Raw genomic sequence first — 27,998 nt, 5'->3', positions numbered from 1 at the left:
TGAAAACAAGGTCCAATCAGGCTGAAACGTTACAGGAAGGTAGAATCTATTGAGTTGTAAGTGATCTGAACGTTTCATGATGATAGCAGTTTCCTAAGGGGGTCAAACCATGTCCCAAAGGTCACCGGATCTGGTGTCACTTTAAAGAAGTAGTCCAGTTACACATTTGTGGGCTTATAACTTGGCTTCTGAATGTCCTAGAGAGGTCAGGTTTGTTTTAGTGTACTCCAATCAACAGCCCCTACAACCACAAAAAGGAATGGAGACATTAGCACTTATGATTTTTAAATGGCACCCAGAATTATGTTGCACGAAGCACAATTTCACATCATTCTGGGTCCATTTGTGTGAAAACAAGGTCCAATCAGGCTGAAACGTTACAGGAAGGTAGAATCTATTGAGTTGTAAGTGATCTGAATGTTTCATGATGATAGCACTTTCCTAAGGGGGTCAAACCATGTCCCAAAGGTCACCGGATCTGGTGTCAATTTAAAGAAGTAGTCCAGTTACACATTTGTGGGCTTATAACTTGGCTTCTGAATGTCCCTGAGAGATCAGGTTTGTTTTAGTATACTCCAATCAACAGCCCCTACAACCACAAAAAGGAATGGAGTCATTAGCACTTATGGTTTTTAAATGGCACCCAGAATTATGTTGCACGAAGCACAATTTCACATCATTCTAGGTCCATTTGTGTGAAAACAAGGTCCAATCAGGCTGAAACGTTACAGGAAGGTAGAATCTATTGAGTTGTAAGTGATCTGAACGTTTCATGATGATAGCACTTTCCTAAGGGGGTCAAACCATGTCCCAAAGGTCACCGGATCTGGTGTCACTTTAAAGAAGTAGTCCAGTTACACATTTGTGGGCTTATAACTTGGCTTCTGAATGTCCTAGAGAGGTCAGGTTTGTTTTAGTGTACTCCAATCAACAGCCCCTACAACCACAAAAAGGAATGGAGACATTAGCACTTATGATTTTTAAATGGCACCCAGAATTATGTTGCACGAAGCACAATTTCACATCATTCTGGGTCCATTTGTGTGAAAACAAGGTCCAATCAGGCTGAAACGTTACAGGAAGGTAGAATCTATTGAGTTGTAAGTGATCTGAATGTTTCATGATGATAGCACTTTCCTAAGGGGGTCAAACCATGTCCCAAAGGTCACCGGATCTGGTGTCAATTTAAAGAAGTAGTCCAGTTACACATTTGTGGGCTTATAACTTGGCTTCTGAATGTCCCTGAGAGATCAGGTTTGTTTTAGTATACTCCAATCAACAGCCCCTACAACCACAAAAAGGAATGGAGTCATTAGCACTTATGGTTTTTAAATGGCACCCAGAATTATGTTGCACGAAGCACAATTTCACATCATTCTAGGTCCATTTGTGTGAAAACAAGGTCCAATCAGGCTGAAACGTTACAGGAAGGTAGAATCTATTGAGTTGTAAGTGATCTGAACGTTTCATGATGATAGCACTTTCCTAAGGGGGTCAAACCATGTCCCAAAGGTCACCGGATCTGGTGTCAATTTAAAGAAGTAGTCCAGTTACACATTTGTGGGCTTATAACTTGGCTTCTGAATGTCCTAGAGAGATCAGGTTTGTTTTAGTATACTCCAATCAACAGCCCCTACAACCACAAAAAGGAATGGAGTCATTAGCACTTATGCTTTGTAAATGGCACCCAGAATTATGTTGAACGAAGCACAATTTCACATAATTCTGGGTTCATTTGTGTGAAAACAAGGTCCAATCAGGCTGAAACGTTACAGGAAGGTAGAATCTATTGAGTTGTAAGTGATCTGAATGTTTCATGATGATAGCACTTTCCTAAGGGGGTCAAACCATGTCCCAAAGGTCAACGGATCTGGTGTCAATTTAAAGAAGTAGTCCAGTTACACATTTGTGGGCTTATAACTTGGCTTCTGAATGTCCTAGAGCGATCAGGTTTGTTTTAGTATACTCCAATCAACAGCCCCTAAAACCACAAAAAGGAATGGAGTCATTAGCACTTATGCTTTGTAAATGGCACCCAGAATTATGTTGCACGAAGCACAATTTCACATCATTCTGGGTCCATTTGTGTGAAAACAAGGTCCAATCAGGCTGAAACGTTACAGGAAGGTAGAATCTATTGAGTTGTAAGTGATCTGAATGTTTCAAGATGATCGCACATTCCTATAGGGGGTAAAACCATGTCCCAAAGGTCACCGGGCCTGGTGTCACTTTAAAGATGTAGTCCAGTTACACCTTTGTGGGCTTATAACTTGGCTTCTGAATGTCCTAGAGAGGTTAGGTTTGTTTTAGTGTACTCCAATCAAAAGCCCCTACAGCCAGAAAAAGGAATGGAGTCATTAGCACTTATGGTTTGTAAATGGCACCCAGAATTATGTTGCACGAAGCACAATTTCACATCATTCTGGGTTCATTTGTGTGAAAACAAGGTCCAATCAGGCTGAAACGTTACAGGAAGGTAGAATCTATTGAGTTGTAAGTGATTTGAATGTTTCATGATGATAGCACTTTCCTAAGGGGGTCAAACCATGTCCCAAAGGTCACCGGATCTGGTGTCAATTTAAAGAAGTAGTCCAGTTACACATTTGTGGGCTTATAACTTGGCTTCTGAATGTCCCTGAGAGATCAGGTTTGTTTTAGTATACTCCAATCAACAGCCCCTACAACCACAAAAAGGAATGGAGTCATTAGCACTTATGGTTTTTAAATGGCACCCAGAATTATGTTGCACGAAGCACAATTTCACATCATTCTAGGTCCATTTGTGTGAAAACAAGGTCCAATCAGGCTGAAACGTTACAGGAAGGTAGAATCTATTGAGTTGTAAGTGATCTGAACGTTTCATGATGATAGCACTTTCCTAAGGGGGTCAAACCATGTCCCAAAGGTCAACGGATCTGGTGTCAATTTAAAGAAGTAGTCCAGTTACACATTTGTGGGCTTATAACTTGGCTTCTGAATGTCCTAGAGAGATCAGGTTTGTTTTAGTATACTCCAATCAACAGCCCCTACAACCACAAAAAGGAATGGAGTCATTAGCACTTATGCTTTGTAAATGGCACCCAGAATTATGTTGCACGAAGCACAATTTCACATCATTCTGGGTCCATTTGTGTGAAAACAAGGTCCAATCAGGCTGAAACGTTACAGGAAGGTAGAATCTATTGAGTTGTAAGTGATCTGAACGTTTCAAGATGATCGCACATTCCTATAGGGGGTAAAACCATGTCCCAAAGGTCACCGGGCCTGGTGTCACTTTAAAGATGTAGTCCAGTTACACCTTTGTGGAGCTTATAACTTGGCTTCTGAATGTCCTAGAGAGGTTAGGTTTGTTTTAGTGTACTCCAATCAAAAGCCCCTACAGCCAGAAAAAGGAATGGAGTCATTAGCACTTATGGTTTGTAAATGGCACCCAGAATTATGTTGCACGAAGCACAATTTCACATCATTCTGGGTTCATTTGTGTGAAAACAAGGTCCAATCAGGCTGAAACGTTACAGGAAGGTAGAATCTATTGAGTTGTAAGTGATCTGAACGTTTCATGATGATAGCACTTTCCTAAGGGGGTCAAACCATGTCCCAAAGGTCACTGGATCTGGTGTCACTTTGAAGAAGTAGTCCAGTTACACATTTGTGGGCTTATAACTTGGCTTCTGAATGTCCTAGAGAGGTCAGGTTTGTTTTAGTGTACTCCAATCAACAGCCCCTACAACCACAAAAAGGAATGGAGACATTAGCACTTATGATTTTTAAATGGCACCCAGAATTATGTTGCACGAAGCCCAATTTCACATCATTCTGGGTTCATTTGTGTGAAAACAAGGTCCAGTCAGGCTGAAACGTTACAGGAAGGTAGAATCTATTGAGTTGTAAGTGATCTGAATGTTTCATGATGATAGCACTTTCCTAAGGGGGTCAAACCATGTCCCAAAGGTCACCGGATCTGGTGTCAATTTAAAGAAGTAGTCCAGTTACACATTTGTGGGCTTATAACTTGGTTTCTGAATGTCCCTGAGAGATCAGGTTTGTTTTAGTATACTCCAATCAACAGCCCCTACAACCACAAAAAGGAATGGAGTCATTAGCACTTATGGTTTTTAAATGGCACCCAGAATTATGTTGCACGAAGCACAATTTCACATCATTCTAGGTCCATTTGTGTGAAAACAAGGTCCAATCAGGCTGAAACGTTACAGGAAGGTAGAATCTATTGAGTTGTAAGTGATCTGAACGTTTCATGATGATCGCACATTCCTAAGGGGGTCAAACCATGTCCCAAAGGTCACCGGATCTGGTGTCAATTTAAAGAAGTAGTCCAGTTACACATTTGTGGGCTTATAACTTGGCTTCTGAATGTCCTAGAGAGATCAGGTTTGTTTTAGTATACTCCAATCAACAGCCCCTACAACCACAAAAAGGAATGGAGTCATTAGCACTTATGCTTTGTAAATGGCACCCAGAATTATGTTGAACGAAGCCCAATTTCACATAATTCTGGGTTCATTTGTGTGAAAACAAGGTCCAATCAGGCTGAAACGTTACAGGAAGGTAGAATCTATTGAGTTGTAAGTGATCTGAACGTTTCATGATGATAGCACTTTCCTAAGGGGGTCAAACCATGTCCCAAAGGTCACCGGATCTGGTGTCAATTTAAAGAAGTAGTCCAGTTACACATTTGTGGGCTTATAACTTGGCTTCTGAATGTCCTATAGAGATCAGGTTTGTTTTAATGTACTCCAATCAACAGCCCCTACAACCACAAAAAGTAATGGAGTCATTAGCACTTATGGTTTGTAAATGGCACCCAGAATTATGTTGCACGAAGCACAATTTCACATCATTCTGGGTCCATTTGTGTGAAAACAAGGTCCAATCAGGCTGAAACGCTACAAGAAGGTAGAATCTATTGAGTTGTAAGTGATCTGAACGTTTCATGATGATAGCACTTTCCTAAGGGGGTCAAACCATGTCCCAAAGGTCACCGGATCTGGTGTCAATTTAAAGTAGTCCAGTTACACATTTGTGGGCTTATAACTTGGCTTCTGAATGTCCTAGAGAGATCAGGTTTGTTTTAGTGTACTCCAATCAACAGCCCCTAAAACCACAAAAAGGAATGGAGTCATTAGCACTTATGGTTTGTAAATGGCACCCAGAATTATGTTGCACGAACCACAATTTCACATCATTCTGGGTCCATTTGTGTGAAAACAAGGTCCAATCAGGCTGAAACGTTACAGGAAGGTAGAATCTATTGAGTTGTAAGTGATCTGAACGTTTCAAGATGATAGCATTTTCCTAAGGGGGTCAAACCATGTCCCAAAGGTCACCGGATCTGGTGTCAATTTAAAGAAGTAGTCCAGTTACACATTTGTGGGCTTATAACTTGGCTTCTGAATGTCCTAGAGAGATCAGGTTTGTTTTAGTATACTCCAATCAACAGCCCCTACAACCACAAAAAGGAATGGAGTCATTAGCAATTATGGTTTTTAAATGGCACCCAGAATTATGTTGCACGAAGCCCAATTTCACATCATTCTGGGTTCATTTGTGTGAAAACAAGGTCCAGTCAGGCTGAAACGTTACAGGAAGGTAGAATCTATTGAGTTGTAAGTGATCTGAACGTTTCATGATGATAGCACTTTCCTAAGGGGGTCAAACCATGTCCCAAAGGTCACCGGATCTGGTGTCAATTTAAAGAAGTTGTCCAGTTACACATTTGTGGGCTTATAACTTGGCTTCGGAATGTCCTAGAGCGATCAGGTTTGTTTTAGTGTACTCCAATCAACAGCCCCTACAACCACAAAAAGGAATGGAGACATTAGCACTTATGGTTTTCAAATGGCACCCAGAATTATGTTGCACGAAGCACAATTTCACATCATTCTGGGTTCATTTGTGTGAAAACAAGGTCCAATCAGGCTGAAACGTTACAGGAAGGTAGAATCTATTGAGTTGTAAGTGATCTGAACGTTTCATGATGATAGCACTTTCCTAAGGGGGTCAAACCATGTCCCAAAGGTCACCGGATCTGGTGTCACTTTAAAGAAGTAGTCCAGTTGCACATTTGTGGGCTTACAACTTGGCTTCTGAATGTCCTAGAGAGGTCAGGTTTTTTTTTATTGTACTCCAATCAACAGCCCCTACAACCACAAAAAGGAATGGAGACATTAGCACTTATGGTTTGTAAATGGCACCCAGAATTATGTTGCACGAAGCACAATTTCACATCATTCTGGGTTCATTTGTGTGAAAACAAGGTCCAATCAGGCTGAAACGTTACAGGAAGGTAGAATCTATTGAGTTGTAAGTGATCTGAACGTTTCATGATGATAGCACTTTCCTAAGGGGGTCAAACCATGTCCCAAAGGTCACCGGATCTGGTGTCAATTTAAAGAAGTTGTCCAGTTACACATTTGTGGGCTTATAACTTGGCTTCGGAATGTCCTAGAGCAATCAGGTTTGTTTTAGTGTACTCCAATCAACAGCCCCTACAACCACAAAAAGGAATGGAGACATTAGCACTTATGGTTTTCAAATGGCACCCAGAATTATGTTGCACGAAGCACAATTTCACATCAATCTGGGTTCATTTGTGTGAAAACAAGGTCCAATAGGGCTGAAACGTTACAGGAAGGTAGAATCTATTGAGTTGTAAGTGATCTGAACGTTTCATGATGATAGCACTTTCCTAAGGGGGTCAAACCATGTCCCAAAGGTCACCGGATCTGGTGTCACTTTAAAGAAGTAGTCCAGTTGCACATTTGTGGGCTTACAACTTGGCTTCTGAATGTCCTAGAGAGGTCAGGTTTTTTTTTATTGTACTCCAATCAACAGCCCCTACAACCACAAAAAGGAATGGAGACATTAGCACTTATGGTTTGTAAATGGCACCCAGAATTATGTTGCACGAAGCACAATTTCACATCATTCTGGGTCCATTTGTGTGAAAACAAGGTCCAATCAGGCTGAAACTCTACAAGAAGGTAGAATCTATTGAGTTGTAAGTGATCTGAACGTTTCAAGATGATCGCACATTCCTATAGGGGGTAAAACCATGTCCCAAAGTTCACCGGGCCTGGTGTCACTTTAAAGATGTAGTCCAGTTACACCTTTGTGGGCTTATAACTTGGCTTCTGAATGTCCTAGAGAAGTTAGGTTTGTTTTAGTGTACTCCAATCAAAAGCCCCTACAACCACAAAAAGGAATGGAGTCATTAGCACTTATGGTTTGTAAATGGCACCCAGAATTATGTTGCACGAAGCACAATTTCACATCATTCTGGGTTCATTTGTGTGAAAACAAGGTCCAATCAGGCTGAAATGTTACAGGAAGGTAGAATCTATTGAGTTGTAAGTGATCTGAATGTTTCATGATGATAGCACTTTCCTAAGGGGGTCAATCCATGTCCCAAAGGTCACCGGATCTGGTGTCACTTTAAAGAAGTAGTCCAGTTACACATTTGTGGGCTTATAACTTGGCTTCTGAATGTCCTAGAGAGGTCAGGTTTGTTTTAGTGTACTCCAATCAACAGCCCCTACAACCACAAAAAGGAATGGAGACATTAGCACTTATGGTTTTTAAATGGCACCCAGAATTATGTTGCACGAAGCACAATTTCACATCATTCTGGGTTCATTTGTGTGAAAACAAGGTCCAATCAGGCTGAAACGTTACAGGAAGGTAGAATCTATTGAGTTGTAAGTGATCTGAACGTTTCATGATGATAGCACTTTCCTAAGGGGGTCAAACCATGTCCCAAATGTCACCGGATCTGGTGTCAATTTAAAGAAGTAGTCCAGTTACACCTTTGTGGGCTTATAATTTGGCTTCTGAATGTCCTAGAGAGATCAGGTTTGTTTTACGGTACTCCAATCAACAGCCTCTACAACCACAAAAAGGAATGGAGTCATTAGCACTTATGGTTTTTAAATGGCACCCAGAATTATGTTGCACGAAGCACAATTTCACATCATTCTGGGTTCATTTGTGTGAAAACAAGGTCCAATCAGGCTGAAACGTTACAGGAAGGTAGAATCTATTGAGTTGTAAGTGATCTGAACGTTTCATGATGATTGCACTTTCCTAAGGGGGTAAAACCATGTCCCAAAGGTCACCGGATCTGGTGTCAATTTAAAGAAGTAGTCCAGTTACACATTTGTGGGCTTATAACTTGGCTTCTGAATGTCCCAGAGAGGTTAGGTTTGTTTTAGTGTACTCCAATCAACAGCCCCTACAACCACAAAAAGGAATGGAGTCATTAGCACTTATGGTTTGTAAATGGCACCCAGAATTATGTTGCACGAAGCAAAATTTCACATCATTCCGGGTTCATTTGTATGAAAACAAGGTCCAATCAGGCTGAAACGTTACAGGAAGGTAGAATCTATTGAGTTGTAAGTGATCTGAACGTTTCATGATGATAGCACTTTCCTAAGGGGGTCAAACCATGTCCCAAAGGTCACCGGATCTGGTGTCACTTTAAAGAAGTAGTCCAGTTACACATTTGTGGGCTTATAGCTTGGCTTCTGAATGTCCTAGAGAGGTCAGGTTTGTTTTAGTGTACTCCAATCAACAGTCCCTACAACCACAAAAAGGAATGGAGTCATTAGCACTTATGGTTTGTAAATGGCACCCAGAATTATGTTGCACAAAGCACAATTTCACATCATTCTGGGTCCATTTGTGTGAAAACAAGGTCCAATCAGGCTGAAACGTTACAAGAAGGTAGAATCTATTGAGTTGTAAGTGATCTGAACGTTTCATGATGATCGCACATTCCTATAGGGGGTCAAACCATGTCCCAAAGGTCACCGGGCCTGGTGTCACTTTAAAGAAGTAGTCCAGTTACACCTTTGTGTGCTTATAACTTGGCTTCTGAATGTCCTAGAGAGGTCAGGTTTGTTTAAGTGTACTCCAATAAACAGCCCCTACAACCACAAAAAGGAATGGAGTCATTAGCACCTATGGTTTGTAAATGGCACCCTGAATTATGTTGCACGAAGCACAATTTCACATCATTCTGGGTCCATTTGTATGAAAACAAGGTCCAATCAGGCTGAAATGTTACAGGAAGGTAGAATCTATTGAGTTGTAAGTGATCTGAACGTTTCATGATGATAGCATTTTCCTAAGGGGGTCAAACCATGTCCCAAAGGTCACCAGATCTGGTGTCAATTTAAAGAAGTAGTCCAGTTACACATTTGTGGGCTTATAACTTGGCTTCTGAATGTCCTAGAGAGGTCAGGTTTGTTTTAGTGTACTCCAATCAACAGTCCCTACAACCACAAAAAGGAATGGAGTCATTAGCACTTATGGTTTGTAAATGGCACCCAGAATTATGTTGCACAAAGCACAATTTCACATCATTCTGGGTCCATTTGTGTGAAAACAAGGTCCAATCAGGCTGAAACGTTACAAAAAGGTAGAATCTATTGAGTTGTAAGTGATCTGAACGTTTCATGATGATCGCACATTCCTATAGGGGGTCAAACCATGTCCCAAAGGTCACCGGGCCTGGTGTCACTTTAAAGAAGTAGTCCAGTTACACCTTTGTGGGCTTATAACTTGGCTTCTGAATGTCCTAGAGAGGTCAGGTTTGTTTAAGTGTACTCCAATAAACAGCCCCTACAACCACAAAAAGGAATGGAGTCATTAGCACTTATGGTTTGTAAATGGCACCCTGAATTATGTTGCACGAAGCACAATTTCACATCATTCTGGGTCCATTTGTATGAAAACAAGGTCCAATCAGGCTGAAACGTTACAGGAAGGTAGAATCTATTGAGTTGTAAGTGATCTGAACGTTTCATGATGATAGCATTTTCCTAAGGGGGTCAAACCATGTCCCAAAGGTCACCGGATCTGGTGTCAATTTAAAGAAGTAGTCCAGTTACACATTTGTGGGCTTATAAATTGGCTTCTGAATGTCCTAGAGAGATCAGGTTTGTTTTAGTATACTCCAATCAACAGCCCCTACAACCACAAAAAGGAATGGAGTCATTAGCACTTATGGTTTTGAAATGGCACCCAGAATTATGTTGCACGAAGCACAATTTCACATCATTCTGGGTTCATTTGTGTGAAAACAAGGTCCAATCAGGCTGAAACGTTACAGGAAGGTAGAATCTATTGAGTTGTAAGTGATCTGAACGTTTCACGATGATAGCACTTTCCTAAGGGGGTCAAACCATGTCCCAAAGTTCACCGGATCTGGTGTCAATTTAAAGAAATAGTCCAGTTACACATTTGTGGGCTTATAACTTGGCTTCTGAATGTCCTAGAGAGATCAGGTTTGTTTTAGTGTACTCCAATCAACAGCCCCTACAACCACTAAAAGGAATGGAGACATTAGCACTTATGGTTTGTAAATGGCACCCAGAATTATGTTGCACGAAGCACAATTTCACATCATTCTGGGTTCATTTGTGTGAAAACAAGGTCCAATCAGGCTGAAACGTTACAAGAAGGTAGAATCTATTGAGTTGTAAGTGATCTGAACGTTTAATGATGATCGCACATTCCTATAGGGGGTTAAACCATGTCCCAAAGGTCACCGGGCCTGGTGTCACTTTAAAGAAGTAGTCCAGCTACACCTTTGTGGGCTTATAACTTGGCTTCTGAATGTCCTAGAGAGGTCAGAATTGTTTTAGTGTACTCTAATCAACAGCCCCTACAACCACAAAAAGGAATGGAGTCATTAGCACTTATGGTTTGTAAATGGCACCCAGAATTATGTTGCACGAAGCACAATTTCACATCATTCTGGGTTCATTTGTGTGAAAACAAGGTCCAATCAGGCTGAAACGTTACAAGAAGGTAGAATCTATTGAGTTGTAAGTGATCTGAACGTTTCATGATGATCGAACATTCCTATAGGGGGTCAAACCATGTCCCAAAGGTCACCGGGCCTGGTGTCACTTTAAAGAAGTAGTCCAGTTACACCTTTGTGGGCTTATAACTTGGCTTCTGAATGTCCTAGAGAGGTCAGGTTTGTTTTAGTGTACTCCAATCAACAGCCCCTACAACCACAAAAAGGAATGGAGTCTTTAGCACTTATGGTTTGTAAATGGCACCCAGAATTATGTTGCACGAAGCACAATTTCACATCATTCTGGGTCCATTTGTGTGAAAACAAGGTCCAATCAGGCTGAAACGTTACAGGAAGGTAGAATCTATTGAGGTGTAAGTGATCTGAACATTTCAAGATGATAGCACTTTCCTAAGGGGGTCAAACCATGTCCCAAAGGTCACCGGATCTGGTGTCAATTTAAAGAAGTAGTCCAGTTACACATTTGTGGGCTTATAACTTGGCTTCTGAATGTCCTAGAGAGATCAGGTTTGTTTTAGTATACTCCAATCAACAGCCCCTACAACCACAAAAAGGAATGGAGTCATTAGCACTTATGGTTTTTAAATGGCACCCAGAATTATGTTGCACGAAGCCCAATTTCACATCATTCTGGGTTCATTTGTGTGAAAACAAGGTCCAGTCAGGCTGAAACGTTACAGGAAGTTAGAATCTATTGAGTTGTAAGTGATCTGAACGTTTCATGATGATAGCACTTTCCTCAGGGGGTCAAACCATGTCCCAAAGGTCACCGGATCTGGTGTCAATTTAAAGTAGTCCAGTTACACATTTGTGGGCTTATAACTTGGCTTCTGAATGTCCTAGAGAGATCAGGTTTGTTTTAATGTACTCCAATCAACAGCCCCTACAACCACAAAAAGGAATGGAGTCATTAGCACTTATGGTTTGTAAATGGCACCCAGAATTATGTTGCACGAAGCACAATTTCACATCATTCTGGGTCCATTTGTGTGAAAACAAGGTCCAATCAGGCTGAAACGCTACAAGAAGGTAGAATCTATTGAGTTGTAAGTGATCTGAACGTTTCATGATGATAGCACTTTCCTAAGGGGGTCAAACCATGTCCCAACGGTCACCGGATCTAGTGTCAATTTAAAGAAGTAGTCCAGTTACACATTTGTGGGCTTATAACTTGGCTTCTGAATGTCCTAGAGAGATCAGGTTTGTTTTAGTGTACTCCAATCAACAGCCCCTACAACCACAAAAAGGAATGGAGTCATAAGCACTTATGGTTTGTAAATGGCACCCAGAATTATGTTGCACGAAGCACAATTTCACATCATTCTGGGTTCATTTGTGTGAAAACAAGGTCCAATCAGGCTGAAATGTTACAGGAAGGTAGAATCTATTGAGTTGTAAGTGATCTGAACGTTTCATGATGATAGCACTTTCCTAAGGGGGTCAAACCATGTCCCAAAGGTCACCGGATCTGGTGTCAATTTAAAGTAGTCCAGTTACACATTTGTGGGCTTATAACTTGGCTTCTGAATGTCCTAGAGAGATCAGGTTTGTTTTAATGTACTCCAATCAACAGCCCCTACAACCACAAAAAGGAATGGAGTCATTAGCACTTATGGTTTGTAAATGGCACCCAGAATTATGTTGCACGAAGCACAATTTCACATCATTCTGGGTTCATTTGTGTGAAAACAAGGTCCAATCAGGCTGAAACGCTACAAGAAGGTAGAATCTATTGAGTTGTAAGTGATCTGAACGTTTCATGATGATAGCACTTTCCAAAGGGGGTCAAACCATGTCCCAAAGGTCACCGGATCTGGTGTCAATTTAAAGAAGTAGTCCAGTTACACATTTGTGGGCTTATAACTTGGCTTCTGAATGTCCTAGAGAGATCAGGTTTGTTTTAGTGTACTCCAATCAACAGCCCCTACAACCACAAAAAGGAATGGAGTCATAAGCACTTATGGTTTGTAAATGGCACCCAGAATTATGTTGCACGAAGCACAATTTCACATCATTCTGGGTTCATTTGTGTGAAAACAAGGTCCAATCAGGCTGAAATGTTACAGGAAGGTAGAATCTATTGAGTTGTAAGTGATCTGAACGTTTCATGATGATAGCACTTTCCTAAGGGGGTCAAACCATGTCCCAAAGGTCACCGGATCTGGTGTCAATTTAAAGTAGTCCAGTTACACATTTGTGGCCTTATAACTTGGCTTCTGAATGTCCTAGAGAGATCAGGTTTGTTTTAATGTACTCCAATCAACAGCCCCTACAACCACAAAAAGGAATGGAGACATTAGCACTTATGATTTTTAAATGGCACCCAGAATTATGTTGCACGAAGCACAATTTCACATCATTCTGGGTCCATTTGTGTGAAAACAAGGTCCAATCAGGCTGAAACGTTACAGGAAGGTAGAATCTATTGAGTTGTAAGTGATCTGAACATTTCAAGATGATAGCACTTCCCTAAGGGGGTCAAACCATGTCCCAAAGGTCACTGGATCTGGTGTCAATTTAAAGAAGTAGTCCAGTTACACATTTGTGGGCTTATAACTTGGCTTCTGAATGTCCTAGAGAGATCAGGTTTGTTTTAGTATACTCCAATCAACAGCCCCTACAACCACAAAAAGGAATGGAGTCATTAGCACTTATGGTTTTTAAATGGCACCCAGAATTATGTTGCACGAAGCCCAATTTCACATCATTCTGGGTTCATTTGTGTGAAAACAAGGTCCAGTCAGGCTGAAACGTTACAGGAAGGTAGAATCTATTGAGTTGTAAGTGATCTGAACGTTTCATGATGATAGCACTTTCCTAAGGGGGTCAAACCATGTCCCAAAGGTCACCAGATCTGGTGTCAATTTAAAGAAGTAGTCCAGTTACACATTTGCGGGCTTATAACTTGGCTTCTGAATGTCCTAGAGGGATCAGGTTTGTTTTAATGTACTCCAATCAACAGCCCCTACAACCACAAAAAGGAATGGAGTCATAAGCACTTATGGTTTGTAAATGGCACCCAGAATTATGTTGCACGAAGCACAATTTCACATCATTCTGGGTTCATTTGTGTGAAAACAAGGTCCAATCAGGCTGAAACGTTACAGGAAGGTAGAATCTATTGAGTTGTAAGTGATCTGAACGTTTCATGATGATAGCACTTTCCTAAGGGGGTCAAACCATGTCCCAAAGGTCACCGGATCTGGTGTCAATTTAAAGTAGTCCAGTTACACATTTGTGGGCTTATAACTTGGCTTCTGAATGTCCTAGAGAGATCAGGTTTGTTTTAATGTACTCCAATCAACAGCCCCTACAACCACAAAAAGGAATGGAGTCATTAGCACTTATGGTTTGTAAATGGCACCCAGAATTATGTTGCACGAAGCACAATTTCACATCATTCTGGGTCCATTTGTGTGAAAACAAGGTCCAATCAGGCTGAAACGCTACAAGAAGGTAGAATCTATTGAGTTGTAAGTGATCTGAACGTTTCATGATGATAGCACTTTCCTAAGGGGGTCAAACCATGTCCCAAAGGTCACCGGATCTGGTGTCAATTTAAAGAAGTAGTCCAGTTACACACTTGTGGGCTTAAAACTTGGCTTCTGAATGTCCTAGAGAGGTCAGGTTTGTTTTAGTGTACTCCAATCAACAGTCCCTACAACCACAAAAAGGAATGGAGTCATTAGCACTTATGGTTTGTAAATGGCACCCAGAATTATGTTGCACAAAGCACAATTTCACATCATTCTGGGTCCATTTGTGTGAAAACAAGGTCCAATCAGGCTGAAACGTTACAAGAAGGTAGAATCTATTGAGTTGTAAGTGATCTGAACGTTTCATGATGATCGCACATTCCTATAGGGGGTCAAACCATGTCCCAAAGGTCACCGGGCCTGGTGTCACTTTAAAGAAGTAGTCCAGTTACACCTTTGTGGGCTTATAACTTGGCTTCTGAATGTCCTAGAGAGGTCAGGTTTGTTTAAGTGTACTCCAATAAACAGCCCCTACAACCACAAAAAGGAATGGAGTCATTAGCACTTATGGTTTGTAAATGGCACCCTGAATTATGTTGCACGAAGCACAATTTCACATCATTCTGGGTCCATTTGTATGAAAACAAGGTCCAATCAGGCTGAAACGTTACAGGAAGGTAGAATCTATTGAGTTGTAAGTGATCTGAACGTTTCATGATGATAGCATTTTCCTAAGGGGGTCAAACCATGTCCCAAAGGTCACCGGATCTGGTGTCAATTTAAAGAAGTAGTCCAGTTACACATTTGTGGGCTTATAACTTGGCTTCTGAAAGTCCTAGAGAGGTTAGGTTTGTTTTAGTGTACTCCAATCAAAAGCCCCTACAGCCACGAAAAGGAATGGAGTCATTAGCACTTATGGTTTGTAAATGGCACCCAGAATTATGTTGCACGAAGCACAATTTCACATCATTCTGGGTTCATTTGTGTGAAAACAAGGTCCAATCAGGCTGAAACGTTACAGGAAGGTAGAATCTATTGAGTTGTAAGTGATCTGAACGTTTCATGATGATAGCACTTTCCTAAGGGGGTCAAACCATGTCCCAAAGGTCACCGGATCTGGTGTCAATTTAAAGTAGTCCAGTTACACATTTGTGGGCTTATAACTTGGCTTCTGAATGTCCTAGAGAGATCAGGTTTGTTTTAGTATACTCCAATCAACAGCCCCTACAACCACAAAAAGGAATGGAGTCATTAGCACTTATGGTTTTTAAATGGCACCCAGAATTATGTTGCACGAAGCACAATTTCACATCATTCTGGGTTCATTTGTGTGAAAACAAGGTCCAATCAGGCTGAAACGTTACAGGAAGGTAGAATCTATTGAGTTGTAAGTGATCTGAACGTTTCACGATGATAGCACTTTCCTAAGGGGGTCAAACCATGTCCCAAAGTTCACCGGATCTGGTGTCAATTTAAAGAAATAGTCCAGTTACACATTTGTGGGCTTATAACTTGTTTTCTGAATGTCCTAGAGAGATCAGGTTTGTTTTAGTGTACTCCAATCAACAGCCCCTACAACCACAAAAAGGAATGGAGTCATTAGCACTTATGGTTTGTAAATGGCACCCAGAATTATGTTGCACGAAGCACAATTTCACATCATTCTGGGTTCATTTGTGTGAAAACAAGGTCCAATCAGGCTGAAACGTTACAAGAAGGTAGAATCTATTGAGTTGTAAGTGATCTGAACGTTTAATGATTATCGCACATTCCTATAGGGGGTTAAACCATGTCCCAAAGGTCACCGGGCCTGGTGTCACTTTAAAGAAGTAGTCCAGTTACACCTTTGTGGGCTTATAACTTGGCTTCTGAATGTCCTAGAGAGGTCAGAATTGTTTTAGTGTACTCTAATCAACAGCCCCTACAACCACAAAAAGGAATGGAGTCATTAGCACTTATGGTTTGTAAATGGCACCCAGAATTATGTTGCACGAAGCACAATTTCACATCATTCTGGGTTCATTTGTGTGAAAACAAGGTCCAATCAGGCTGAAACGTTACAAGAAGGTAGAATCTATTGAGTTGTAAGTGATCTGAACGTTTCATGTTGATCGAACATTCCTATAGGGGGTCAAACCATGTCCCAAAGGTCACCGGGCCTGGTGTCACTTTAAAGAAGTAGTCCAGTTACACCTTTGTGGGCTTATAACTTGGCTTCTGAATGTCCTAGAGAGGTCAGGTTTGTTTTAGTGTACTCCAATCAACAGCCCCTACAACCACAAAAAGGAATGGAGTCTTTAGCACTTATGGTTTGTAAATGGCACCCAGAATTATGTTGCACGAAGCACAATTTCACATCATTCTGGGTCCATTTGTGTGAAAACAAGGTCCAATCAGGCTGAAACGTTACAGGAAGGTAGAATCTATTGAGGTGTAAGTGATCTGAACATTTCAAGATGATAGCACTTTCCTAAGGGGGTCAAACCATGTCCCAAAGGTCACCGGATCTGGTGTCAATTTAAAGAAGTAGTCCAGTTACACATTTGTGGGCTTATAACTTGGCTTCTGAATGTCCTAGAGAGATCAGGTTTGTTTTAGTAAACTCCAATCAACAGCCCCTACAACCACAAAAAGGAATGGAGTCATTAGCACTTATGGTTTTTAAATGGCACCCAGAATTATGTTGCACGAAGCCCAATTTCACATCATTCTGGGTTCATTTGTGTGAAAACAAGGTCCAGTCAGGCTGAAACGTAACAGGAAGGTAGAATCTATTGAGTTGTAAGTGATCTGAACGTTTCATGATGATAGCACTTTCCTAAGGGGGTCAAACCATGTCCCAAAGGTCACCGGATCTGGTGTCAATTTAAAGTAGTCCAGTTACACATTTGTGGGCTTATATCTTGGCTTCTGAATGTCCTAGAGAGATCAGGTTTGTTTTAATGTACTCCAATCAACAGCCCCTACAACCACAAAAAGGAATGGAGTCATTAGCACTTATGGTTTGTAAATGGCACCCAGAATTATGTTGCACGAAGCACAATTTCACATCATTCTGGGTCCATTTGTGTGAAAACAAGGTCCAATCAGGCTGAAACGCTACAAGAAGGTAGAATCTATTGAGTTGTAAGTGATCTGAACGTTTCATGATGATAGCACTTTCCTAAGGGGGTCAAACCATGTCCCAAAGGTCACCGGATCTGGTGTCAATTTAAAGAAGTAGTCCAGTTACACATTTGTGGGCTTATAACTTGGCTTCTGAATGTCCTAGAGAGATCAGGTTTGTTTTAGTGTACTCCAATCAACAGCCCCTACAACCACAAAAAGGAATGGAGTCATAAGCACTTATGGTTTGTAAATGGCACCCAGAATTATGTTGCACGAAGCACAATTTCACATCATTCTGGGTTCATTTGTGTGAAAACAAGGTCCAATCAGGCTGAAATGTTACAGGAAGGTAGAATCTATTGAGTTGTAAGTGATCTGAACGTTTCATGATGATAGCACTTTCCTAAGGGGGTCAAACCATGTCCCAAAGGTCACCGGATCTGGTTTCAATTTAAAGTAGTCCAGTTACACATTTGTGGGCTTATAACTTGGCTTCTGAATGTCCTAGAGAGATCAGGTTTGTTTTAATGTACTCCAATCAACAGCCCCTACAACCACAAAAAGGAATGGAGTCATTAGCACTTATGGTTTGTAAATGGCACCCAGAATTATGTTGCACGAAGCACAATTTCACATCATTCTGGGTTCATTTGTGTGAAAACAAGGTCCAATCAGGCTGAAACGCTACAAGAAGGTAGAATCTATTGAGTTGTAAGTGATCTGAACGTTTCATGATGATAGCACTTTCCAAAGGGGGTCAAACCATGTCCCAAAGGTCACCGGATCTGGTGTCAATTTAAAGAAGTAGTCCAGTTACACATTTGTGGGCTTATAACTTGGCTTCTGAATGTCCTAGAGAGATCAGGTTTGTTTTAGTGTACTCCAATCAACAGCCCCTACAACCACAAAAAGGAATGGAGTCATAAGCACTTATGGTTTGTAAATGGCACCCAGAATTATGTTGCACGAAGCACAATTTCACATCATTCTGGGTTCATTTGTGTGAAAACAAGGTCCAATCAGGCTGAAATGTTACAGGAAGGTAGAATCTATTGAGTTGTAAGTGATCTGAACGTTTCATGATGATAGCACTTTCCTAAGGGGGTCAAACCATGTCCCAAAGGTCACCGGATCTGGTGTCAATTTAAAGTAGTCCAGTTACACATTTGTGGGCTTATAACTTGGCTTCTGAATGTCCTAGAGAGATCAGGTTTGTTTTAATGTACTCCAATCAACAGCCCCTACAACCACAAAAAGGAATGGAGACATTAGCACTTATGATTTTTAAATGGCACCCAGAATTATGTTGCACGAAGCACAATTTCACATCATTCTGGGTCCATTTGTGTGAAAACAAGGTCCAATCAGGCTGAAACGTTACAGGAAGGTAGAATCTATTGAGTTGTAAGTGATCTGAACATTTCAAGATGATAGCACTTTCCTAAGGGGGTCAAACCATGTCCCAAAGGTCACCGGATCTGGTGTCAATTTAAAGAAGTAGTCCAGTTACACATTTGTGGGCTTATAACTTGGCTTCTGAATGTCCTAGAGAGATCAGGTTTGTTTTAGTATACTCCAATCAACAGCCCCTACAACCACAAAAAGGAATGGAGTCATTAGCACTTATGGTTTTTAAATGGCACTCAGAATTATGTTGCACGAAGCCCAATTTCACATCATTCTGGGTTCATTTGTGTGAAAACAAGGTCCTGTCAGGCTGAAACGTTACAGGAAGGTAGAATCTATTGAGTTGTAAGTGATCTGAACGTTTCATGATGATAGCACTTTCCTAAGGGGGTCAAACCATGTCCCAAAGGTCACCAGATCTGGTGTCAATTTAAAGAAGTAGTCCAGTTACACATTTGCGGGCTTATAACTTGGCTTCTGAATGTCCTAGAGGGATCAGGTTTGTTTTAATGTACTCCAATCAACAGCCCCTACAACCACAAAAAGGAATGGAGTCATAAGCACTTATGGTTTGTAAATGGCACCCAGAATTATGTTGCACGAAGCACAATTTCACATCATTCTGGGTTCATTTGTGTGAAAACAAGGTCCAATCAGGCTGAAACGTTACAGGAAGGTAGAATCTATTGAGTTGTAAGTGATCTGAACGTTTCATGATGATAGCACTTTCCTAAGGGGGTCAAACCATGTCCCAAAGGTCACCGGATCTGGTGTCAATTTAAAGTAGTCCAGTTACACATTTGTGGGCTTATAACTTGGCTTCTGAATGTCCTAGAGAGATCAGGTTTGTTTTAATGTACTCCAATCAACAGCCCCTACAACCACAAAAAGGAATGGAGTCATTAGCACTTATGGTTTGTAAATGGCACCCAGAATTATGTTGCACGAAGCACAATTTCACATCATTCTGGGTCCATTTGTGTGAAAACAAGGTCCAATCAGGCTGAAACGCTACAAGAAGGTAGAATCTATTGAGTTGTAAGTGATCTGAACGTTTCATGATGATAGCACTTTCCTAAGGGGGTCAAACCATGTCCCAAAGGTCACCGGATCTGGTGTCAATTTAAAGAAGTAGTCCAGTTACACATTTGTGGGCTTATAACTTGGCTTCTGAATGTCCTAGAGAGATCAGGTTTGTTTTAGTGTACTCCAATCAACAGCCCCTACAACCACAAAAAGGAATGGAGTCATAAGCACTTATGGTTTGTAAATGGCACCCAGAATTATGTTGCACGAAGCACAATTTCACATCATTCTGGGTTCATTTGTGTGAAAACAAGGTCCAATCAGGCTGAAATGTTACAGGAAGGTAGAATCTATTGAGTTGTAAGTGATCTGAACGTTTCATGATGATAGCACTTTCCTAAGGGGGTCAAACCATGTCCCAAAGGTCACCGGATCTGGTGTCAATTTAAAGTAGTCCAGTTACACATTTGTGGGCTTATAACTTGGCTTCTGAATGTCCTAGAGAGATCAGGTTTGTTTTAATGTACTCCAATCAACAGCCCCTACAACCACAAAAAGGAATGGAGTCATTAGCACTTATGGTTTGTAAATGGCACCCAGAATTATGTTGCACGAAGCACAATTTCACATCATTCTGGGTTCATTTGTGTGAAAACAAGGTCCAATCAGGCTGAAACGCTACAAGAAGGTAGAATCTATTGAGTTGTAATTGATCTGAACGTTTCATGATGATAGCACTTTCCAAAGGGGGTCAAACCATGTCCCAAAGGTCACCGGATCTGGTGTCAATTTAAAGAAGTAGTCCAGTTACACATTTGTGGGCTTATAACTTGGCTTCTGAATGTCCTAGAGAGATCAGGTTTGTTTTAGTGTACTCCAATCAACAGCCCCTACAACCACAAAAAGGAATGGAGACATTAGCACTTATGGTTTTTAAATGGCACCCAGAATTATGTTGCACGAAGCACAATTTCACATCATTCTGGGTTCATTTGTGTGAAAACAAGGTCCAATCAGGCTGAAACGTTACAGGAAGGTAGAATCTATTGAGTTGTAAGTGATCTGAACGTTTCATGATGATAGCACTTTCCTAAGGGGGTCAAACCATGTCCCAAAGGTCACCGGATCTGGTGTCACTTTAAAGAAGTAGTCCAGTTACACATTTGTGGGCTTATGACTTGGCATCTGAATGTCCTAGAGAGGTCAGGTTTGTTTTATTGTACTCCAATCAACAGCCCCTACAGCCACAAAAAGGAATGGAGACATTAGCACTTATGGTTTTTAAATGGCACCCAGAATTATGTTGCACGAAGCACAATTTCACATCATTCTGGGTCCATTTGTGTGAAAACAAGGTCCAATCAGGCTGAAACGCTACAAGAAGGTAGATTCTGTTGAGTTGTAAGTGATCTGAACGTTTCAAGATGATCGCACTTTCCTATAGGGGGTAAAACCATGTCCCAAAGGTCACCGGGCCTGGTGTCACTTTAAAGATGTAGTCCAGTTACACTTTTGTGGGCTTATAACTTGGCTTCTGAATGTCCTAGAGAGGTCAGGTTTGTTTTAGTGTACTCCAATCAACAGCCCCTACAACCACAAAAAGGAATGGAGACATTAGCACTTATAATTTTTAAATGGCACCCAGAATTATGTTGCACGAAGCCCAACTTCACATAATTCTGGGTTCATTTGTGTGAAAACAAGGTCCAGTCAGGCTGAAACGTTACAGGAAGGTAGAATCTATTGAGTTGTAAGTGATCTGAACGTTTCATGATGATAGCACTTTCCTAAGGGGGTCAAACCATGTCCCAAAGGTCACCGGATCTGGTGTCAATTTAAAGAAGTAGTCCAGTTACACATTTGTGGGCTTATAACTTGGCTTCTGAATGTCCTAGAGAGATCAGGTTTGTTTTAGTGTACTCCAATGAAAAGCCCCTACAACCACAAAAAGGAATGGAGTAATTAGCACTTATGGTTTGTAAATGGCACCCAGAATTATGTTGCACGAAGCACAATTTCACATCATTCTGGGTTCATTTGTGTGAAAACAAGGTCCAATCAGGCTGAAACGTTACAGGAAGGTAGAATCTATTGAGTTGTAATTGATCTGAACGTTTCATGATGATAGCACTTTCCTAAGGGGGTCAAACCAAGTCCCAAAGGTCACCCGGATCTGGTGTCACTTTAAAGAAGTAGTCCAGTTACACATTTGTAGGCTTATAACTTGGCTTCTGAATGTCCTAGAGAGGTCAGGTTTGTTTTAGTGTACTCCAATCAACAGCCCCTACAACCACAAAAAGGAATGGAGACATTAGCAGTTATGGTTTTTAAATGGCACCCAGAATTATGTTGCACGAAGCACAATTTCACATCATTCTGGGTTCATTTGTGTGAAAACAAGGTCCAATCAGGCTGAAACGTTACAGGAAGGTAGAATCTATTGAGTTGTAAGTGATCTGAACGTTTCATGATGATAGCACTTTCCTAAGGGGGTCAAACCATGTCCCAAATGTCACCGGATCTGGTGTCAATTTAAAGAAGTAGTCCAGTTACACCTTTGTGGGCTTATAATTTGGCTTCTGAATGTCCTAGAGAGATCAGGTTTGTTTTACGGTACTCCAATCAACAGCCTCTACAACCACAAAAAGGAATGGAGTCATTAGCACTTATGGTTTTTAAATGGCACCCAGAATTATGTTGCACGAAGCACAATTTCACATCATTCTGGGTTCATTTGTGTGAAAACAAGGTCCAATCAGGCTGAAACGTTACAGGAAGGTAGAATCTATTGAGTTGTAAGTGATCTGAACGTTTCATGATGATTGCACTTTCCTAAGGGGGTAAAACCATGTCCCAAAGGTCACCGGATCTGGTGTCAATTTAAAGAAGTAGTCCAGTTACACATTTGTGGGCTTATAACTTGGCTTCTGAATGTCCTAGAGAGGTTAGGTTTGTTTTAGTGTACTCCAATCAACAGCCCCTACAACCACAAAAAGGAATGGAGTCATTAGCACTTATGGTTTGTAAATGGCACCCAGAATAATGTTGCACGAAGCACAATTTCACATCATTCCGGGTTCATTTGTGTGAAAACAAGGTCCAATCAGGCTGAAACGTTACAGGAAGGTAGAATCTATTGAGTTGTAACTGATCTGAACGTTTCATGATGATAGCACTTTCCTAAGGGGGTCAAACCATGTCCCAAAGGTCACCGGATCTGGTGTCACTTTAAAGAAGTAGTCCAGTTACACATTTGTGGGCTTATAGCTTGGCTTCTGAATGTCCTAGAGAGGTCAGGTTTGTTTTAGTGTACTCCAATCAACAGTCCCTACAACCACAAAAAGGAATGGAGTCATTAGCACTTATGGTTTGTAAATGGCACTCAGAATTATGTTGCACAAAGCACAATTTCACATCATTCTGGGTCCATTTGTGTGAAAACAAGGTCCAATCAGGCTGAAACGTTACAAGAAGGTAGAATCTATTGAGTTGTAAGTGATCTGAACGTTTCATGATGATCGCACATTCCTATAGGGGGTCAAACCATGTCCCAAAGGTCACCGGGCCTGGTGTCACTTTAAAGAAGTAGTCCAGTTACACCTTTGTGGGCTTATAACTTGGCTTCTGAATGTCCTAGAGAGGTCAGGTTTGTTTAAGTGTACTCCAATAAACAGCCCCTACAACCACAAAAAGGAATGGAGTCATTAGCACCTATGGTTTGTAAATGGCACCCTGAATTATGTTGCACGAAGCACAATTTCACATCATTCTGGGTCCATTTGTATGAAAACAAGGTCCAATCAGGCTCAAACGTTACAGGAAGGTAGAATCTATTGAGTTGTAAGTGATCTGAACGTTTCATGATGATAGCATTTTCCTAAGGGGGTCAAACCATGTCCCAAAGGTCACCGGATCTGGTGTCAATTTAAAGAAGTAGTCCAGTTACACATTTGTGGGCTTATAACTTGGCTTCTGAATGTCCTAGAGAGGTCAGGTTTGTTTTAGTGTACTCCAATCAACAGTCCCTACAACCACAAAAAGGAATGGAGTCATTAGCACTTATGGTTTGTAAATGGCACCCAGAATTATGTTGCACAAAGCACAATTTCACATCATTCTGGGTCCATTTGTGTGAAAACAAGGTCCAATCAGGCTGAAACGTTACAAGAAGGTAGAATCTATTGAGTTGTAAGTGATCTGAACGTTTCATGATGATCGCACATTCCTATAGGGGGTCAAACCATGTCCCAAAGGTCACCGGGCCTGGTGTCACTTTAAAGAAGTAGTCCAGTTACACCTTTGTGGGCTTATAACTTGGCTTCTGAATGTCCTAGAGAGGTCAGGTTTGTTTAAGTGTACTCCAATAAACAGCCCCTACAACCACAAAAAGGAATGGAGTCATTAGCACTTATGGTTTGTAAATGGCACCCTGAATTATGTTGCACGAAGCACAATTTCACATCATTCTGGGTCCATTTGTATGAAAACAAGGTCCAATCAGGCTGAAACGTTACAGGAAGGTAGAATATATTGAGTTGTAAGTTATCTGAACGTTTCATGATGATAGCATTTTCCTAAGGGGGTCTAACCATGTCCCAAAGGTCACCGGATCTGGTGTCAATTTAAAGAAGTAGTCCAGTTACACATTTGTGGGCTTATAACTTGGCTTCTGAATGTCCTAGAGAGATCAGGTTTGTTTTAGTATACTCCAATCAACAGCCCCTACAACCACAAAAAGGAATGGAGTCATTAGCACTTATGGTTTTTAAATGGCACCCAGAATTATGTTGCACGAAGCACAATTTCACATCATTCTGGGTTCATTTGTGTGAAAACAAGGTCCAATCAGGCTGAAACGTTACAGGAAGGTAGAATCTATTGAGTTGTAAGTGATCTGAACGTTTCACGATGATAGCACTTTCCTAAGGGGGTCAAACCATGTCCCAAAGTTCACCGGATCTGGTGTCAATTAAAAGAAATAGTCCAGTTACACATTTGTGGGCTTATAACTTGGCTTCTGAATGTCCTAGAGAGATCAGGTTTGTTTTAGTGTACTCCAATCAACAGCCCCTACAACCACAAAAAGGAATGGAGTCATTAGCACTTATGGTTTGTAAATGGCACCCAGAATTATGTTGCACGAAGCACAATTTCACATCATTCTGGGTTCATTTGTGTGAAAACAAGGTCCAATCAGGCTGAAACGTTACAAGAAGGTAGAATCTATTGAGTTGTAAGTGATCTGAACGTTTCATGATGATCGAACATTCCTATAGGGGGTCAAACCATGTCCCAAAGGTCACCGGGCCTGGTGTCACTTTAAAGAAGTAGTCCAGTTACACCTTTGTGGGCTTATAACTTGGCTTCTGAATGTCCTAGAGAGGTCAGGTTTGTTTTAGTGTACTCCAATCAACAGCCCCTACAACCACAAAAAGGAATGGAGTCTTTAGCACTTATGGTTTGTAAATGGCACCCAGAATTATGTTGCACGAAGCACAATTTCACATCATTCTGGGTCCATTTGTGTGAAAACAAGGTCCAATCAGGCTGAAACGTTACAGGAAGGTAGAATCTATTGAGTTGTAAGTGATCTGAACATTTCAAGATGATAGCACTTTCCTAAGGGGGTCAAACCATGTCCCAAAGGTCACCGGATCTGGTGTCAATTTAAAGAAGTAGTCCAGTTACACATTTGTGGGCTTATAACTTGGCTTCTGAATGTCCTAGAGAGATCAGGTTTGTTTTAGTATACTCCAATCAACAGCCCCTACAACCACAAAAAGGAATGGAGTCATTAGCACTTATGGTTTTTAAATGGCACCCAGAATTATGTTGCACGAAGCACAATTTCACATCATTCTGGGTTCATTTGTGTGAAAACAAGGTCCAGTCAGGCTGAAACGTTACAGGAAGGTAGAATCTATTGAGTTGTAAGTGATCTGAACGTTTCATGATGATAGCACTTTCCTAAGGGGGTCAAACCATGTCCCAAAGGTCACCAGATCTGTTGTCAATTTAAAGAACTAGTCCAGTTACACATTTGCGGGCTTATAACTTGGCTTCTGAATGTCCTAGAGGGATCAAGTTTGTTTTAATGTACTCCAATCAACAGCCCCTACAACCACAAAAAGGAATGGAGTCATAAGCACTTATGGTTTGTAAATGGCACCCAGAAATATGTTGCACGAAACACAATTTCACATCATTCTGGGTTCATTTGTGTGAAAACAAGGTCCAATCAGGCTGAAACGTTACAGGAAGGTAGAATCTATTGAGTTGTAAGTGATCTGAACGTTTCATGATGATAGCACTTTCCTAAGGGGGTCAAACCATGTCCCAAAGGTCACCGGATCTGGTGTCAATTTAAAGTAGTCCAGTTACACATTTGTGGGCTTATAACTTGGCTTCTGAATGTCCTAGAGAGATCAGGTTTGTTTTAATGTACTCCAATCAACAGCCCCTACAACCACAAAAAGGAATGGAGTCATTAGCACTTATGGTTTGTAAATGGCACCCAGAATTATGTTGCACGAAGCACAATTTCACATCATTCTGGGTCCATTTGTGTGAAAACAAGGTCCAATCAGGCTGAAACGCTACAAGAAGGTAGAATCTATTGAGTTGTAAGTGATCTGAACGTTTCATGATGATAGCACTTTCCTAAGGGTGTCAAACCATGTCCCAAAGGTCACCGGATCTGGTGTCAATTTAAAGAAGTAGTCCAGTTACACATTTGTGGGCTTATAACTTGGCTTCTGAATGTCCTAGAGAGATCAGGTTTGTATTAGTGTACTCCAATCAACAGCCCCTACAACCACAAAAAGGAATGGAGTCATAAGCACTTATGGTTTGTAAATGGCACCCAGAATTATGTTGCACGAAGCACAATTTCACATCATTCTGGGTTCATTTGTGTGAAAACAAGGTCCAATCAGGCTGAAATGTTACAGGAAGGTAGAATCTATTGAGTTGTAAGTGATCTGAACGTTTCATGATGATAGCACTTTCGTAAGGGGGTCAAACCATGTCCCAAAGGTCACCGGATCTGGTGTCAGTTTAAAGTAGTCCAGTTACACATTTGTGGGCTTATAACTTGGCTTCTGAATGTCCTAGAGAGATCAGGTTTGTTTTAATGTACTCCAATCAACAGCCCCTACAACCAAAAAAAGGAATGGAGTCATTAGCACTTATGGTTTGTAAATGGCACCCAGAATTATGTTGCACGAAGCACAATTTCACATCATTCTGGGTTCATTTGTGTGAAAACAAGGTCCAATCAGGCTGAAACGCTACAAGAAGGTAGAATCTATTGAGTTGTAAGTGATCTGAACGTTTCATGATGATAGCACTTTCCAAAGGGGGTCAAACCATGTCCCAAAGGTCACCGGATCTGGTGTCAATTTAAAGAAGTAGTCCAGTTACACATTTGTGGGCTTATAACTTGGCTTCTGAATGTCCTAGAGAGATCAGGTTTGTTTTAGTGTACTCCAATCAACAGCCCCTACAACCACAAAAAGGAATGGAGACATTAGCACTTATGGTTTTTAAATGGCACCCAGAATTATGTTGCACGAAGCACAATTTCACATCATTCTGGGTTCATTTGTGTGAAAACAAGGTCCAATCAGGCTGAAACGTTACAGGAAGGTAGAATCTATTGAGTTGTAAGTGATCTGAACATTTCATGATGATAGCACTTTCCTAAGGGGGTCAAACCATGTCCCAAAGGTCACCGGATCTGGTGTCACTTTAAAGAAGTAGTCCAGTTACACATTTGTGGGCTTATAACTTGGCTTCTGAATGTCCTAGAGAGGTCAGGTTTGTTTTATTGTACTCCAATCAACAGCCCCTACAGCCACAAAAAGGAATGGAGACATTAGCACTTATGGTTTGTAAACGGCACCCAGAATTATGTTGCACGAAGCACAATTTCACATCATTCTGGGTCCATTTGTGTGAAAACAAGGTCCAATCAGGCTGAAACGCTACAAGAAGGTAGATTATATTGAGTTGTAATTGATCTGAACGTTTCAAGATGATCTCACATTCCTATAGGGGGTAAAACCATGTCCCAAAGGTCACCGGGCCTGGTGTCACTTTAAAGATGTAGTCCAGTTACACTTTTGTGGGCTTAT

The sequence above is a fragment of the Nothobranchius furzeri genome, chromosome 17 (genome assembly GCF_043380555.1).
Source record: "Nothobranchius furzeri strain GRZ-AD chromosome 17, NfurGRZ-RIMD1, whole genome shotgun sequence".
NCBI lineage: Eukaryota > Metazoa > Chordata > Actinopteri > Cyprinodontiformes > Nothobranchiidae > Nothobranchius > Nothobranchius furzeri.
Note: the sequence above shows the minus strand (reverse complement) of the source record.